Raw genomic sequence first — 17,230 nt, forward strand, 5'->3', positions numbered from 1 at the left:
TGTACTTTAAAGCACTGCATTTCCCATTTGGCACCCAGTTTTTTCTAGAAGGTGAATGTCCATGCGTCCAGCAAGAGCTGCTAATGAAGAATATGCGTTTTGTGTTTGCAGAGGCTGAAGATATCTACCACTTCACCTATAGAGTCGTAAGTGAACCGATAGAATTGTATTGGTTACGATCTTAAGTAGGAATCTTTGCGTAAGACAAATTTGCATTCATTGGCTACTACACTGAGTCAAAGCGAACCCTTCAGGGTTCAAAAGTCTCCAAGACGTCTACAGTCGTGTGACTCTCAACTTGCTGCTACTCCTTTCAATTTGTCGCAACTTTGGTGGCTTGTGCGTTACTATCACTACTTATTTATTCTAGCACCTTCTGATTTACTCTTAAGAGAACGTGTGGACCACCACCACAAGAGAAGAATATGAGAGAACCACCAGGAATCGTACAAACAATAATCTGATCGGTAGCCAGCAACGCTAATCTCTTGACCACAGACAGTGTGTGACAACAGGTGCTAGACTGGTTCGAGTCCTGCGGGTCATAATAGGTATTCGAGGCTATAACCGGTAACGAAGCCAAGCCTACAAGATTTTGACTCAATTATTGAATAGAAATGGGGAGAAGAGAAATTTGTGGCACAACTTGACTAGAAGAAGGGATCGGTTGGTAGGACATGTTCTGAGGCATCAAGGGATAACCAATTTTGTATTGGAGGGCAGCGTGGAGGATAAAAATCGTAGAGGGAGACCAAGAGGTGAATACACTAAGCAGATTCAGAAGGAAGTAGGCTGCAGTAGGTACTGGGAGATGATGAAGCTTGCACAGGATAGAGTGGCATGGAGAGCTGCATCAAACCAGTCTCTGGACTGAAAACACCAACAACAACAACAGGCGAAGCGGCAATCACGTATGCTGTTCCTCTCAAGTGATGCTCATCCAACAGAAGTGAAGAGATACCAGGTCTACAACTTAGCTTCTGGCGTTTTTTTCTCGAAGTTAGAAGCTTTATTATGAAAAACATCCAAAACATTTCTGATTCAAAATATTGGATCTCGCTGGCCAATACTTCCTCCCGTCTTTAGGGCATCATACGGATCCAGCGGTGGAAGATCTGGGATTCTTTTGAGAAGCTCAATGAATAGATCCAATTTTATACTTATTCATACAACCGGAAGTGCTGGTCAGCCATGCCGTGTGCCACTGATCGAAGAAGATGATAGTCGGGGGGCGCAATGATTGGAGAACTCGGCGGGAGCCGGCCTGTGTGGCCGAGCGGTTCTAGGCGCTTGACTCTGGACCCGCGCGACCGCTACGGTCGCAGGTTCGAATCCTGCCTCGGGCATGGGTGTGTGTGATGTCGTTAGGTTAGTTAGGTTTAACTAGTTCTAAGTTCTAGGGGACTGATGACCTCAGATGTTAAGTCCCATAGTGCTCAGAGCCATTTGAACCATTTGAACTCGGCAGGTGGGCTAGGACTTTCCGTTTCAACGTTTCCAAATATGTTTTGACGAGTTTGGCGACACTGGATCGATCGTTGTCGTGTTGCAAACTCACTTCCTCATATCTGTCGCTGTATTGTGGTTCAAATGACTCTGAGCACTATGGGACTTAACATCTGAGGTCATCAGTCCCCTAGAACTTAGAACTACTTAAACCTAACTAACCTAAGGACAGCACACAACACCCAGCTATCACGAGGCAGAGAAAATCCCTGACCCCGCCGGGAACCTGTATTGTTGCTGATCGAGTTTCATTGCTCGGCTGAAATGCATCAGCTGCTTGTAAATGATTATCTCGTGTAACTGTTTCCGTCGGTTTCAGTAATCTCGAAAAACTACTCTCTTAAACCGCTATGCCGGCCTTCGACGTCAAAATCACCGTTCTTGAAGCTCTGAAACCATTGTCTGCAAAATCTTTCACTAATAGGTGCCTCACCATAGGTCTTACCCAACACTTTATGAGTATCCGCAGCGGATTTATTCATGTTGAAGTAGAAAATTAAAACTTCCTGCAAATGACGAGAATTAGGCTCGCACTCTCACGTATTCAATTGAGAACATGTCGTGCAATCACAAATCACAAATCGACTAATATTTTGATAGCGTTATGCTTACAAATGCGTAAACTACCAGTTGCCGCTACTGCCATCTATTGCAAAACGGCGGAAGCAAAGTTGTGAGCTTAATAAATTAAGAGAAAGAAAAGTGAGTCTTTTAGTTGTAGCAGATGAACTAGTGATATAAATATTCTGATTCGTTGTCACAGTGCTGTTTTATACACTCCTGGAAATGGAAAAAAGAACACATTGACACCGGTGTGTCAGACCCACCATACTTGCTCCGGACACTGCGAGAGGGCTGTACAAGCAATGATCACACGCACGGCACAGCGGACACACCAGGAACCGCGGTGTTGGCCGTCGAATGGCGCTAGCTGCGCAGCATTTGTGCACCGCCGCCGTCAGTGTCAGCCAGTTTGCCGTGGCATACGGAGCTCCATCGCAGTCTTTAACACTGGTAGCATGCCGCGACAGCGTGGACGTGAACCGTATGTGCAGTTGACGGACTTTGAGCGAGGGCGTATAGTGGGCATGCGGGAGGCCGGGTGGACGTACCGCCGAATTGCTCAACACGTGGGGCGTGAGGTCTCCACAGTACATCGATGTTGTCGCCAGTGGTCGGCGGAAGGTGCACGTGCCCGTCGACCTGGGACCGGACCGCAGCGACGTACGGATGCACGCCAAGACCGTAGGATCCTACGCAGTGCCGTAGGGGACCGCACCGCCACTCCCCAGCAAATTAGGGACACTGTTGCCCCTGGGGTATTGGCGAGGACCATTCGCAACCGTCTCCATGAAGCTGGGCTACGGTCCCGCACACCGTCAGGCCGTCTTCCGCTCACGCTCCAACATCGTGCAGCCCGCCTCCAGTGGTGTCGCGACAGGCGTGAATGGAGGGACGAATGGAGACGTGTTGTCTTCAGCGATGAGAGTCGCTTCTGCCTTGGTGCCAATGACGGCCGTATGCTTGTTTGGCGCCGTGCAGGTGAGCGCCACAATCAGGACTGCATACGACCGAGGCACACAGGGCCAACACCCGGCATCATGGTGTAGGGAGCGATCTCCTACACTGGCCGTACACCACTGGTGATCTTCGAGAGGACACTGAATAGTGCACGGTACATCCAAACCGTCATCGAACCCAACCCATCGTTCTACCATTCCTAGACCGGCAAGGGAACTTGCTGTTCCAACAGGACAATGCACGTCCGCATGTATCCCGTGCCACCCAACGTGCTCTAGAAGGTGTAAGTCAACTACCCTGGCCAGCAAGATCTCCGGATCTGTCCCCCATTGAGCATGTTTGGGACTGGATGAAGCGTCGTCTCACGCGGTCTGCACGTCCAGCACGAACGCTGGTCCAACTGAGGCGCCAGGTGGAAATGGCATGGCAAGCCGTTCCACAGGACTACATCCAGCATCTCTACGATCGTCTCCATGGGAGAATAGCAGCCGGCATGGCTCGAAAGGTGGATATACACTGTACTAATGCCGACATTGTGCATGCTCTGTTGCCTGTGTCTATGTGCCTGTGGTTCTGTCAGTGTGATCATGTGATGTATCTGCCCCAGGAATGTGTCAATAAAGTTTCCCCTTCCTGGGACAATGAATTCACAGTGTTCTTATTTCAATTTCCAGGAGTGTATTTGCACATGTAGCTAAAGAGTCAGTGAAGAAGGGAGATAACATAGGAACAGCGAGGCACACATTTGACGACACACATCCTGCGGTCACTTGTCAGGGTCATTTTGCAAAATGGCCGTTTCTTTGAATAGGAAATGATAGGGGGACCGTAAATTTCAGACTCAGTGAAGAAAACAAAGATGGTGTCAGTGATAGGTCTCGCACAACAAGCGTATGGTATTCTGCGAGTTGTACACAATTCGACAAGAGCTGATCTCCGATTTTGCAAAAACATTTTTTGGATTGACGAAACGACATTTAAGGTGAATAGCAGAGTGAACAGACATCAGTAATGAAACGAAACACCTGCAGCCGTCATTTTGATGTTATTTTCTTACACTGAAACCAGTTTCGGTAACTCAATGCACCATCGTCAGGCTTTAATGACGCTGAGGGAGTGACTCCGATCGTATATATGATCCCATCAGTGGCCAACATCTGCGAGCTGGCTTCCATACAATATTTTAACAGCGATGCTGTGTCTGCAGTAACATCGCTGATATCTGCCACTTGACGGGATCGTGTATACGACTGGAGTTGATCCCCACTCGGCATTAGTTGAGGCCGAAGATGGGATATTGCATCACCGAAACTGCTTTCAATATCATAAAATAACATCAAAAAGACGGCTGCATGAGTTTTGTTTTATTACGTAAGTGAACGGCCGAAGTTCCGCAGATATTCAATCAGAAGGATGGACAAGACACGCAAATCTGCATTTGGTCTTGGAGACAGGAGCTAAACTCCTCTGGCGTGCGTGTACGTGCAACGATTTTCAGCGGTGGGCTAATAGGGCTTTACTTTTATAACAGTTCTGTGAGTTCTGTAAACTGCCTACATATGATTCAAGAAGTGTCTTTAGAACTGCAAAATAGTCCACTTTTTGGACAATTGCAGCCGGTTAAGGAAAAGTTTATGGCAACAAGATGGAGGACCTATGCATTGTGGAGTTTTTACGAATGACTTCCCAAATGACTTTCCAAATGAAAACTCTGATGAATGGCTTGATCGATGGAACACTATTGAATGACCTCCACGTTCCTCTGCTCCACGCCATGTCACGCCCACGGATTTTTCAGTCTGCGATATACCAAAAAATTATATTCTGTCAAAATTCTTGATGTTGAGCATTTAAAGAAACTAATCCAATCAAAATTTGAAAGATTTGCTACAAGATTCGTGAAACAGTGTTGATAAGATGCAATGTCTGCTCAGAACAGCACGAAAACCAGTCTGAGCATAATTTGTAAATTCATGAATTCAAAATGGATTTCTGTGTTGGTAGTAAATTTGTAATTTGCATTTTCGTTCGTTTAGTTTTATAGCATCAAATGCATTTTTCACAACTAACTTATGGCTCGTCCTGTACTTCTTCTCATCATAGCTTGTGTATTGAAAAACATTTGATACTTACATCAATCTCTCTGTATTCATTAAAAGTTTTAAATGAAAAATCCATATAACTGAGTTCGTGCTGCCATCCTCACTCACACTGAAACTATGGAATCGATCCATCGATTGCTGTTCAACACAGACAGGGTGGGACCGATACCCTATGATTCAGACAGAGAGTCCCATTGACGCAAGGCGGGAGTAGTTTTGTGATCCGACACACTAGAAGTCTGCTCCTCTCCTCCCCCCCCCCCCTTCCTCCTCTTGCTGCTCGTTTTCCATTCCATAATGAATACACCCTTTTTTTCCAGGGGCTCCAGGACACGCGCGCCGGCCACACGCGCCTGACCTAGCACGGTTGGCGGACTGCCAGAACGCCGCAGCCGAGCTGAGCGGAGCATTGCCGCCTCTGCAGTATCGACCTCTCGACACGCACCGCTCGATGCGAGCTCTCGCCACCCTCTCCGACCAGCGGCGCGCGTGCACACGCAGCTGAGCACTCCTCCACGCATTCGACAACCAAAGTACAGACACAGCTATCCATACGTCTTCCCTAACTACCTACTTCTGCAGATCTGAGACTATTTCGAAGTAACTTCTCTACAGTAGTCAATATAAGGCCAATCGTGACGTGTACAACAGTAAAATTTCGTGAATGATCAGGATGTCTAAACGACGGTCTAGACAGACGCTATGAAAAATTTATCGTATTTTCCACTGTGGTTCATCTCGTAACCCCTATTTCCAACAGCGTATAAACTTTCTTTTTTTTTAGTGAAACGATGTACTTTTTTTGAAAGATTGTTTTCGAATGGGTCTGCTGCATCCATGAGATCAAAGAATGAAATATTAAATATTTTCCCGTTTTTTTGCTGCACGCTGAATTTAGTAGCTCGTTATTTTCATGCGACGAGGCTCGTTTCGGCAGTCCGACATTTTTAACTAATCTTCTATAATACAATGTAGAGTTCGTTGTATAAAATTATTAAAAATATTGGTTTATGGATAAAGTCTATTTTGATACATATTTACGTTTTGTGTGTCACAATACAGTGTCTTGAAGTGTCTGCTTATTGTTTCTCAATTTACACATTAAGTTTTACAGTTGTTCAATGTGCATGTCCCAATTTCAAATTACGTTCGTTTGACCGTATAATCCACTTCAGTGACACATATATGTTTACAATGAATGTACTGTTCACATTCGCGGAATATCACCGATACTAGCTATATACCAAGATCGTCGGTTTTCATGTGTAGTGTGAAGATATAATTTATGTTTCTAGTTTTATGACTACTGTTTTGATTTATTTCTTGGTGTAATAAGACACTGAAATTCACCTATTTTGTTTCAGAAAGTCAGTAAAGTTTTCTACATATTTCTTGTGGATCAGTTCCTTTTGTTCGTTAATAATTCATTCTCTCTCTCTCTCTCTCTCTCTCTCTCTCTCTCTCTCTCTCTCTCTCTCTCTCTGTGTGTGTGTGTGTGTGTGTGTGTGTGTGTGTGTGTGGACGTTAATTTCGAATTTTTCCAGGATATTCATTATGGTTCCTTTGGGCACGTGATGTAAAATTTTCATTGCATTTTGTATTTATTCTGCTTTTAGTTATGGTTCCAGAAGTGTGTGTAAAGTCTGGATCGGTTATCTTCACAATTTCGTACGTTTTCTTTAAATCTGAGAAGTTTCTACCTGTTACAATCGTTGCATCAGATTTTATACACACATCAAAAAAGTTTTGCATCACCTCGGTTCCGAGATTTCCGGAACCTGTGCAGAGAATTGGAATAGAGAGTAATATAAACATCATTTCCCCCATTTTTATTGCTCTTGACAACCACGCATTGCATGTTGGACCACCATACAGCGAGACCTTCAGAGGTGGTGGTCCAGATTGCTGTACACACCGGTTCCTCTAATACCCAGTAGCACGTCCTCTTGCATTGATGCATGCCTGTATTCGTCGTGGCATACTATCCACAAGTTCATCATGACGTTGTTAGTCCAGATTGTCCCACACCTCAAAGGTGTAGATCACTCAGAGTGGTTGGTAGGTCACGTTGACCATAAACAACCCTTTTCAGTCCATCCCAGGCATGATCGGTAGGGTTCATGTCTGGAGAACGTGCTGGTCTCTCTAGTCGAGCGATGTCTTTATCCTGAAGGAAGTCATTCACAAGATGTGCATGTTGGGGGCGCGAGTTGTCGTTCATGACGACGAATGCCTCGCCACTATACTTCCGATATGGTTGCACTAGCGGGCGGAGGATGGCATTCACGTATCGTACAGCCGCTACTGCGCCTTCCATGATCACCAGCAGCGTACGTCGGCTCCACATAATGCCACCCCAAAACAGCAGGCAACCTCCACCTAGCTGCACTCGCTTGACAGCATGTCTAAGGCGTACAGCCTGACAGAGTTGCCTCCAAACACGTCTCCGAAGATTGTCTGGTTGAAGGCATATGCGACACTCATCGATGAAGAGAACGTGCTGCCAATCCTGAGCGGTCCATTCGGCATGTTGTTGGGCCGATCTGTACCGCGCTGCATGCTGCCGTGGTTGCAAAGATGGACCTCGCCATGGACGTCTGGAGTGAAGTTGCGCATCATGCAGCCTATTGCGCACATTTTGAGTCGTATCACGACGAACTGTGGGTGCACGAAAAGTATTATTCAACATGGTGGCGTTTCTGTCATGGTTCCTCCGAGCCATAATCCGTAGGTAGCGGTCATCCACCACAGTAGTAGCCCTTGGGTGGACTGAATGATTCTTGTCACCGACAGTTCCTGGCTTTCCGTATCTCCTCCGTGTCCGAGCAACATCGCTTTGGTTCACTCCGAGATGTCTGGACACTTTTCTTGTTGAGAGCTCTTCCTGGCACAAAGTAACAATGCGGACGCGATCGAGCCGTGGTATTGACTGTCTAGGCATGGTTGAACTACAGACAACACGAGCTGCGTACCTCCTTCCTGGTGGAGTGACTGGAACTGATCGGTTGTCGGACACCCTCGTCTGATAGGCGCTGCTCATGCATGCTTATTTACATCTTTGGGCGGGTTTAGTGACACCTCTGAACAGTCAAAGGGACTGTGTCTGTGATACAATATCCACACCCAACGTCTATCTTCAGGAGTTCTAGGAACCGGGGTGATGCAAAACTTTTTTTGATGTGTGCACATTCATGGGTTCGAGAAAACAAGGATTTTTCTTTTCCTGACTATATTTTCGTTTATAAAGTGTTATTGGTGCGGAACGCTATTGTCACCTCAGTCTTTTTAAATATTTCGTTGAGTTTACTTGAAATATAGCAAATGTATGATGTGCTTATGTAAGTAGTCACTATATTTGTTCTTCTCTTAACAGATTTTTATGGTGTGCAGAAGAACACTCAACGTAAATTATATCCTTGAACAATATACGAAAACATAAGCTAAAATGTTCTTTGTGTTTAGCTATTATCACTGAATCTGAATTGTAAATTCATTGTTAACACACATGTGTCACTTGAGTGGATTGTGCAATCAAACGAACGTAAGTGCAAATTAAAATGTGCACACCTTATGGAGTTTCATAAATTTCAACAATGCATAAACTGAGGAACAATCAAGAGACACTTCAAGACACTATATTGTGACACACTAAACATAAATATCTACTAAAACAGATGCAATCCATGATATTTTTTTGTAATTCTATACCAGTAACTGTACACTGTATATTGCAGGATTAGTTAAACATTGTGAACTTCCAAAATAAGACTTGTCATACATAAATAATAAGCATACAATAAGCAGTTCCTTTCAATAAAATTGATACCTAATTATGGGTATATGAAAGTGAAGACAAAAACTTATTACAACGTATTAGGTAAATTCTGATGAAACAAAAAATCAGCAACAAATTGAAGCAGAAGGAGAGATTAAAATAAGACCAGTCTCTAGCACATCTAAAGATAAGTAGGATATTTACTTACGTTAGCAATTTAATAGCCTGATATGTCTGGTGTACTAGTCATAAAATACATACAACACACACAAAGAATTCTGATACGTTAATTAAAGTACAACGAATCTGTATCAAGTATGAAACATAGGAAGAAATCAGATGCTGTGTCTGCAGTAACATCGCTGATGTTTGCCACTTGACAGGATCGTGTGTAAGACTGGAGTTAATCCCTACTCAGCATTAGTTGAGGCCGAAGATCATCGAAACTGCTTTCAAAATGGTTCAAATGGCTCTGAGCACTATGGGACTTAACATCTGAGGTCACCAGTCCTCTAGAACTTAGTACTACTTAAACCTAACTAACCTAAGGACATCACACACATCCATGCCCGAGATAGGATTCGAACCTGCGATCGTAGCGGTCGCGCGGTTCCAGACTGTAGCGCCTAGAATCGCTCGGCCACACCGGCCGGCCGTAGTAGATCAATTAGTGACTTTGACTAGACATGGCTAAATTAAAGAAAATTGTGGATACTCTTACTCTCCGAATTGATGCCATCATCAAGACAACAAGCCGTTTTCATAGCGTTATGTGGGAGTGAAAGTTTGTTGTGTGTGTGTGTGTGTGTGTGTGTGTGTGTGTGTGTGTGTGTGTGTGTGTGTGTGTGTGTGTGTGTGTTTATTTACTACGAAACTGTCCACAGTAATAGCAGAGAAACGAACTAAAGGTTGCCGACTTTTTCCCGTTATGCTATTCTTACATGTCAGTAGGGAAAATTTTACTACGTCCGTAGATTTTTGTTTTGTTTTGGTTTTAGGGCGCAAAACTGCTATGGTCATTAGCGCCCGGTCCGTGACTTAGGAAACAGTAAAAAACCGAAAATGGAAACCAGCAGCAATGGGAACGAAACTCAAAAAATTGGAGAAACTAAAAGCAGAAGGAAGGCTTAAACATCCACTACAGAAAGGGGTTGGTTGTCCCCAAAAAAAGCTTCAAATGACTGACGTCATTTCACTGGCACTAATAAACTCGAGAACGCGATCGGCCGAGCGCGTGTCATCTGCTAAAATTGACGATATATCAGGCGAAAGCTGTAGACGGGCGCGTAACGGAGTAAAATAGGGGAACTCAATTAAAAGGTGTCTTACCGTCCACAGCTGAGAGCAGTGGGGACAGAGTGGGGGAGGATCGCCGCTTAAAAGATGTCGATGGCTAAAAAGACAGTGCCCTATCCGGAGTCTAGTTAAAATTACCTCCTCCCGACGACGCGTTCGGGAGGAAGAGGTCGAAGCACAAGGAAGAGCTTTCACGTCCCGCAATTTATTATGGCGAAGTGTCGACCAATGAGCGTGCCATAAAAGAGCAACACGACGACATAAAACGCTCCGTAGATCGGCGAAGGGAATCGATTGAATAGCTGGCCGAAGAAGAGAGACTGCAGCCTTGGCCGCTATATCGGCCGCCTCATTTCCACAGACACCAACGTGTCCCGGGAGCCAAAGGAACGCCACCGAGACGCCCCCCAGATGGAGCAAGCGCAGACAGTCCTGAATCCGGTGGACCAGAGGGTGGACAGGGTAAAGAGCTTGGAGACTGAGGAGAGAGCTGAGGGAATCTGAACAGATAACATACTGTATCCGCTGATGGCGGCGGATGTAGTGGACAGCCTGGAGAACAGCGTAAAGCTCCGCAGTATAAACCGAACACTGGTCGGGAAGCCGAAATTGATTTGGGGTGTCGCCAACAATATAGGCTTTCCCTACACCAAACGATGTTTTTGACCTAACAGTGTAAATAAATGTGGCTTCCTTCATTTGTGCACATAGAGCAGAAAATGCCCGACGATAAACAATTGAGGGGGTACCATCCTTTGGAAACTGACAAAGGTCACGGAGCAGGCAGATCCGGGGACGGAGCCAAGGCGGTGCTGTACCCCAAGTTGTCAAGAAGGTTTTAGGAAAGCGGAAGGAAAGAGAATGGAGCAGCTGACGGAAGCGGACTCCCGGTGGTAATAGGGAGGAGGGACAGCCTGCATACCCTACATGAAAGGAGGCGTCGAAAAAAATGTCATGGGCTGGATTAGCAGGCATGGAAGACAGATGGCTAGCACAACGACTCGGAAGGACTGCTCGCCGATTGGACAGCGGAGGTTCAGCAGTCTCAGCATAAAGGCTTTCCACAGGGCTGGTGTAAAAAGCTCCAGACACTAAACGTAATCCACGGTGGTGGATAGAGTCGAGACGCTGAAGAATAGACGGCCGAGCAGAGGAGTAGACTATGCTTCCATAGTCCAATTTCGAGCGCACTAAGGCGCGATAGAGGCGGAGAAGGACCACTCGGTCCGCTCCCCAGGAGGTACCATTCAGTACACGGAGGGTGTTGAGGGATCGCAGACAGCGAGCCGAAAGATAGGAAACGTGGGAGGACCAGCACAGTTTTCTGTCAAACATAAGACCCAAGAATTTAGCGACGTCCGCAAACGGAAGGTTGACAGGTCCTAGATGTAAGGAGGGTGGAAGAAACTCCTTACGTCGCCAAAAATTAACACAAACGGTCTTACTGGGAGAAAAACGGAAGCCGGTTTCGATGCTCCAAGAGTGGAGGCAATCGAGACTTCCTTGAAGACGTCGTTCAAGAAGGCTGGTCCGTTGAGAGCTGTAGTAGATCGCAAAATCGTCCACAAAGAGGGAGCCCGAGACATCAGGAAGGAGACAATCCATAATTGGATTTATGGCAATGGTAAACATTACAACACTCAGCACGGAGCCCTGGGATACCCCGTTTTCTTGGGAGAAACTACGGGAGAGAGTAGTGTTCACCCGCACTCTAAATGTGCGCTCTGTCATAAATTCGCGAAGAAAAAGGAGCAGCCGACCTCGAAAGCCCCAAGTGAACAGTGTGTGGAGGATGCCTGTCCTCCAACAGGTATCGTATGCTCTCTCCAGATCAAAAAATATTGCTACTGTTTGGGGTTTCCGGAGAAAATTGTTCATGATATAAGTGGAGAGAGCAACAAGATGGTCAACTGCAGCACGATGCTTTCGGAATCCGCATTGGGCTGGTGTTAAAAGACTGCGGGACTCCAGCCACCAAGCTAAACGGCAATTCACCATACGCTCCAAAACCTTACATACACTACTCGTGAGAGAAATGGGGCGATAGCTAGAGGGGAGATGTTTGTCCTTTCCAGGTTTCGGAACAGGAACGACGATAGCTTCCCGCCATCGTCTGGGAAAAGTACTGTCGGTCCAAATTCGATTATAAAGGCGAAGGAGGTAACGCACACTATGGGTTGATAAATGCAGCAACATTTGGACGTGGATACCATCCGGTCCTGGGGCGGAGGAGCGAGAAGAAGAGAGTGCATGTTGGAGATCCCGCATGGAGAAAACAGTATTACAGCTTTCGTGATTTTGAGAGGAGAAAGCAAGAGGTCGCACTTCCGCTGAACGTTTCTTCGGGAGAAACGCTGGCGGGTAATTTGAAGAGCTCGCAATCTCAGCAAAGTGCTGACCTAATGAGTTAGAAATTGCGACGGGGTCCACTAATGTATCATGAGCGACAGTGAGCCCAGAGATCTGGGAGAAACTAGGCGCGCCTGATAACCGTCGAAGCCGACTCCAAACTTCCGAGGAGGGAGTGAAGGTGTTAAATGAGCTAATAAAGAATTTCCAGCTTGCCTTCTTGCTATCGCGGATGACGCGACGGCATCGCGCACGGAACTGCTTATAGAGGATACAGTTGGCCAAAGTAGGACGGTGGCGGAATACACGAAGAGCACGTCGCCGCTCACGTATTGCGTCACGGCACGCCTCGTTCCACCAAGGAACTGGGGGGCGCCGGGGCAATTCGGAGGTGCGTGGTATTGAACATTTCGCAGCTGTAAGAATGACGTCGGTAATATGTGTGACCTCATAGTCGACGCTGGGAAAGTGACGGTCATCGAATGTCGCTAGAGACGAAAAAAGTGTCCAATCAGCTTGGGCAAACTTCCAGCGTCGCGGGCGCATATATGGCAGTTGAGGACACATGGAAAGTGGTCACTCGAGTGTGTATCATCAAGGGCGAACCATTCGAAGCGCCGAGCTAGCGGAACAGTACCGACCGAAAGGTCCAAATGAGAGAAATTTGTCGTGGAGGCAGACAAAAATGTAGGGAGCCCAGTGTTGAGGCAAACTAGATCCGCTTGGTGGAAGACGCCTAGCAATAGTGAGCCACGTGGACAAGGATGTGGAGATCCCCAAAGCGGGTGGTGGGCATTGAAGTCCCCAACCAGCAAATAGGGGGGTGGAAGCTGACCAAGAAGATCAAGGAGATCAGCTCGTGCCATTGGTGTGGATGATGGAATGTATACAGTACAAAGAGAAAAGGTATATCCAGAAAGGGAAAGACGGACAGCGACAGCTTGGATGGAAGTGTTTAAGTGGATTGGGTGATAATGGAGAGTATCATGGAGAAGAGTCACGAGTCCTCCATGGGCTGGAGTGCCTTCAACAGAGGGGAGATCAAATCGGACGGACTGAAAATGGAGGAGAACAAAGCGGTCATGGGGACGCAGCTTTGTTTCCTAAAGACAGAAGATGACCGGCGAGTAGGATCGTAAGAGGATCGACAATTCATCCCGATTGGCTCGAATGCCGCGGATATTCCAGTGGATAATGGACATAGGGTGAACAGAAAATGGAGGAATGTGACCAAGGTTGCCGTCAACTCAACGACTGCTCAGAGCTTGCGACCGACAGCATGGAATGGCATTCAGCCGAAGGCAGAAGATCCTGATCCATAGGTTATTCAGGAGCAGCTCCTACCACCAGCGATCGGCCGGTTGATCGGCCGCCAGCAGTGCGCCTCGGCAACACAGAAGACGGCCGAAGGCGATTTCCGCCAGGTGGTGCTGTAGATGGGACACGCCTTGGCGGAGAAGGAGATGAACTGGGTTTCTTAGTAGCCCTCTTGGAAATATGATGTTTAGATGAAGGAGGAACCGATGGTTGTGAAGTTGGGGTACATAAAAAATCTCCACGTGTATGCTCTTTTTTCGAAGTCTTGGTGTCTGACTTTTGGGCTCGAGATTTAGCAGAACCCGATCAAGGGTGAGCCATAGAGTGGGCAGGCGAATGTGGTGAGGTTGAACGGGCGATCTTTGCGCTGGCCGATTTGATGACCGTGGCACTAAAGGTGAGGTCGCAAGTCTGCGTGGCCGCCTCCTTTGTTGGCCAAGGAGAAGCAAGGACACTGCTGTATTTTCCTGTCTGAGGCACGGTGGGCTGTCGACTGGCGAATAATTTTTGAGCAGCAAAGGTCGACACCTTTTCCTTCGCTCCGATTTCCTGGATGAGCTTTTCGTCTTTAAAAACGTGGCAATCTCGAGAGGAAGCAGCGTGGTCACCCATACAGTTGAGGCAGCGAGGGGATGGAGGTGGACAAGCACCCTCATGGGCATCCTTGCCAAACGTAACACATTTGGCCGGATTGGAACAGAACTGGGTGGTGTGATTGAACCGCTGACACCGATAGCAAAGCGTAGTGTTTGCGACGTAAGGGCGAACGGAAATTATCTCATAGCCTGCTTTAATTTTCGATGGGAGTTGAACTTTGTCAAATGTCAAGAAGACAGTGCGGGTTGGAATGATGTTTGTGTCAACCCTTTTCGTAACTCTATGAACAGCTGTTACGCCCTGGTCAGACAGGTAGTGCTGAATTTCTTCGTCAGACAATCCATCGAGGGAGCGTGTATAAACGACTCCACGCGAGGAATTTAAAGTGCGGTGCGCTTCAACCCGGACAGGGAAGGTGTGGAGCAGTGAAGTACGCAGTAATTTTTGTGCCTGGAGGGCACTGACTGTTTCTAACAACAAGGTGCCATTCCGTAATCTGGAACAAGACTTTACAGGACCTGCAATTGCGTCGACACCTTTCTGAATAATGAGAGGGTTGATCGTGGAGAAGTCGTGACCTTCGTCAGACCGAGAAACAACAAGTAACTGTGGCAACGATGGAAGAACTGTCTGTGGCTGAGACTTAGTGAACTTACGCTTGTGAGCAGACACAGTGGAAGGTGAGGAAACCATTGCGGAAGAATCCCCCATGATTACCGGCGTCTCCGATGGCGCGCTCCTCCCTTGTGGGGGCCCTCTCTGAGGGCACTCCCGGTGATTGTTCACACCTCAGGTCACACCTCCCGACAAACGGACGGAGGACCAATCGGCACTTTCGGAAGGTATCAGCTCGGGTTATCACCCCTCCCTGGGCCTGGCCGTTACCAGGGGGTACGCACGTGTCCTACCTGTCTACCCGTGGCGGGGAATTACGCGTTACCCTGTCACCGGCTACGCACAAAAATGCGTGGGTCGTCCTACAGACACGCACAGGGAGGAAGAAAGAGAAAGGGAAAAACAAAGAAAGGGAATGGAAAGAAGAGAGGTCTCAAACGCTGCAGCGGAGAAAAGGGTAAAGAGAAGAGGTAAGGAAAAGAGAAGGACAAAGGAAGGATGAAGACATACAAGCAGAGAAGACGAAGAATGCGTTACATTTACGAGCGTCCATCTCCAGACGTAGGCACAAACCATACTCCCAGAGGGGGAGAAAGGGAAGGAAAGAGCCAGTGGTGAGGGGAGGAGGGGCGAATATGGGGGATAGGGATGCGGAAAGGGAAGGTATGCAGCCCGGAAAGGAAGGAAGGCCACATTAGCTCGGGGTCCCGTGCTCGCTACGCACGTATCCACAAAAGAGTTGTGGACCCCCTGGCGGGGTAGGTCCATAGAGGACGACCCAACTCTGAACAACTTTTATGGGAATTTTTTCAGAAAGTTACCTTGCATAGTTAACAAGTGTCATACCAGTAGTCCTCTGTTCATTTCAGTGTTTACCATTTGGTACGTAAGTGAATTTGTTTATGGGATGTCTGAAAGGGAATCTGTTCTGCGATTAAATTTTCTAGTATCATCTACGCTCTATCACAACGATATAAATCTCATTCTTAGTACTAGGTACACCACTGGGTACAGGAAGGAATGTTTAACTTTGCAATAACAAAAAAGTTGTTATAGACCATACACGAGCTAGAAGCGAAAAAGGTAGAATAGTTAATGAGTTGTGATCGTTTCTAGGGTACCACAATACCGTTCGTAAGAGATATTTGGGAGGGACGTAAAACCTAACTGCAGATGGTCGAACGGGGATTTGAACTACATACCTTCAGAATATATGTTCATAATTACATTACCCACTGTAACAACTCACTGCATCATTGACTCTATGGACTTAGTGTTTCGTAGCTTACCGCATTCGCCATTGTCTTATCACCCTAGTAGTGTTCAGTCGACAGGCTTCCCACAACGCTCACTGATGAATAATTTAATCCAACATTGTAAAAGTAAAAAGGGCCTCAGGGTATTTTTGGTGAGTACAATATACATGTTGATGACTCCATAGGATTATTCTTATTTCCTTCATGTGTAATAATTTTACCACTGAAAGAGTCAATAATTAAGCTGTTTTTGGCTTCCTTGCCTCTACGACAAGAAGTCGTAGCGTATTTCTTGCCATTCACGTGTTTCGCATAAAGTTAGGATAGAAAAACCCTTGGGAAAGTAAGATTTCACAATTAATAAAATATTCCGGGCTATTATGCCGTGGTGGAATGGATTTCACCTTAAAATCCGACGTTTCGTCTCCAACTGCAAAGGACATTTTCAGTAGCGAGCCAGGGTGTGAATCGGACATACAACAAAGATACGATCCTCCTTGAAAATGTCCTCCACAGAAGGGGACGAAACGTCGAGTTTTAAGGTGAAATCCATTCAACCACGGGTTAATAGCCCGGAAAAGTTTACATTCTACATAACTAAATTTTGTTTGAACTGACATCAAATTTCTGTATGAAATTTTGGGCGTAAAATCGTTTTGACATTCACTCAACTATTTTCTGAAAGTAGATACCTAGCAAATTAACAGTAGAAACCCCAGGAAATGTTCATTATACAGGGTGTTCCAGAAATATTTCTACAACTTGGAGGCGTTGTAGAGGGTGTCTTGACGAACAAATCATGGATAGGAACCCGTGGCCAGAAACGTCATCTAACGACGCTACAGAGGGTCCAAGTTGTAGGCGTAGGCGTCTGCCAGTAGGCCACGCCTTCGAAA

At 46.5% G+C, this 17,230-nt stretch overlaps 1 protein-coding gene and 1 long non-coding RNA gene across 9 annotated transcripts in view; one reads left to right on the forward strand and one right to left on the reverse strand.

The window, feature by feature from the left end:
* Nucleotides 1–5,631, forward strand: part of LOC126457196 (uncharacterized) — a 225,604-nt gene extending 219,973 nt beyond the window's left edge. The window contains exon 4 of the long non-coding RNA XR_007585445.1: nt 5,450–5,631. This is a non-coding gene — a long non-coding RNA (uncharacterized LOC126457196). The remainder of the gene's footprint in view (nt 1–5,449) is intronic.
* The window catches only part of LOC126457194 (sodium bicarbonate cotransporter 3), a 989,834-nt gene that overhangs the window by 743,575 nt on the left and 229,029 nt on the right, over nt 1–17,230 (reverse strand). The gene's annotated exons all lie outside the window — the stretch shown is intronic.

Source organism: Schistocerca serialis, chromosome 2 (genome assembly GCF_023864345.2).
Source record: "Schistocerca serialis cubense isolate TAMUIC-IGC-003099 chromosome 2, iqSchSeri2.2, whole genome shotgun sequence".
In the NCBI taxonomy this organism is placed as follows: domain Eukaryota; kingdom Metazoa; phylum Arthropoda; class Insecta; order Orthoptera; family Acrididae; genus Schistocerca; species Schistocerca serialis.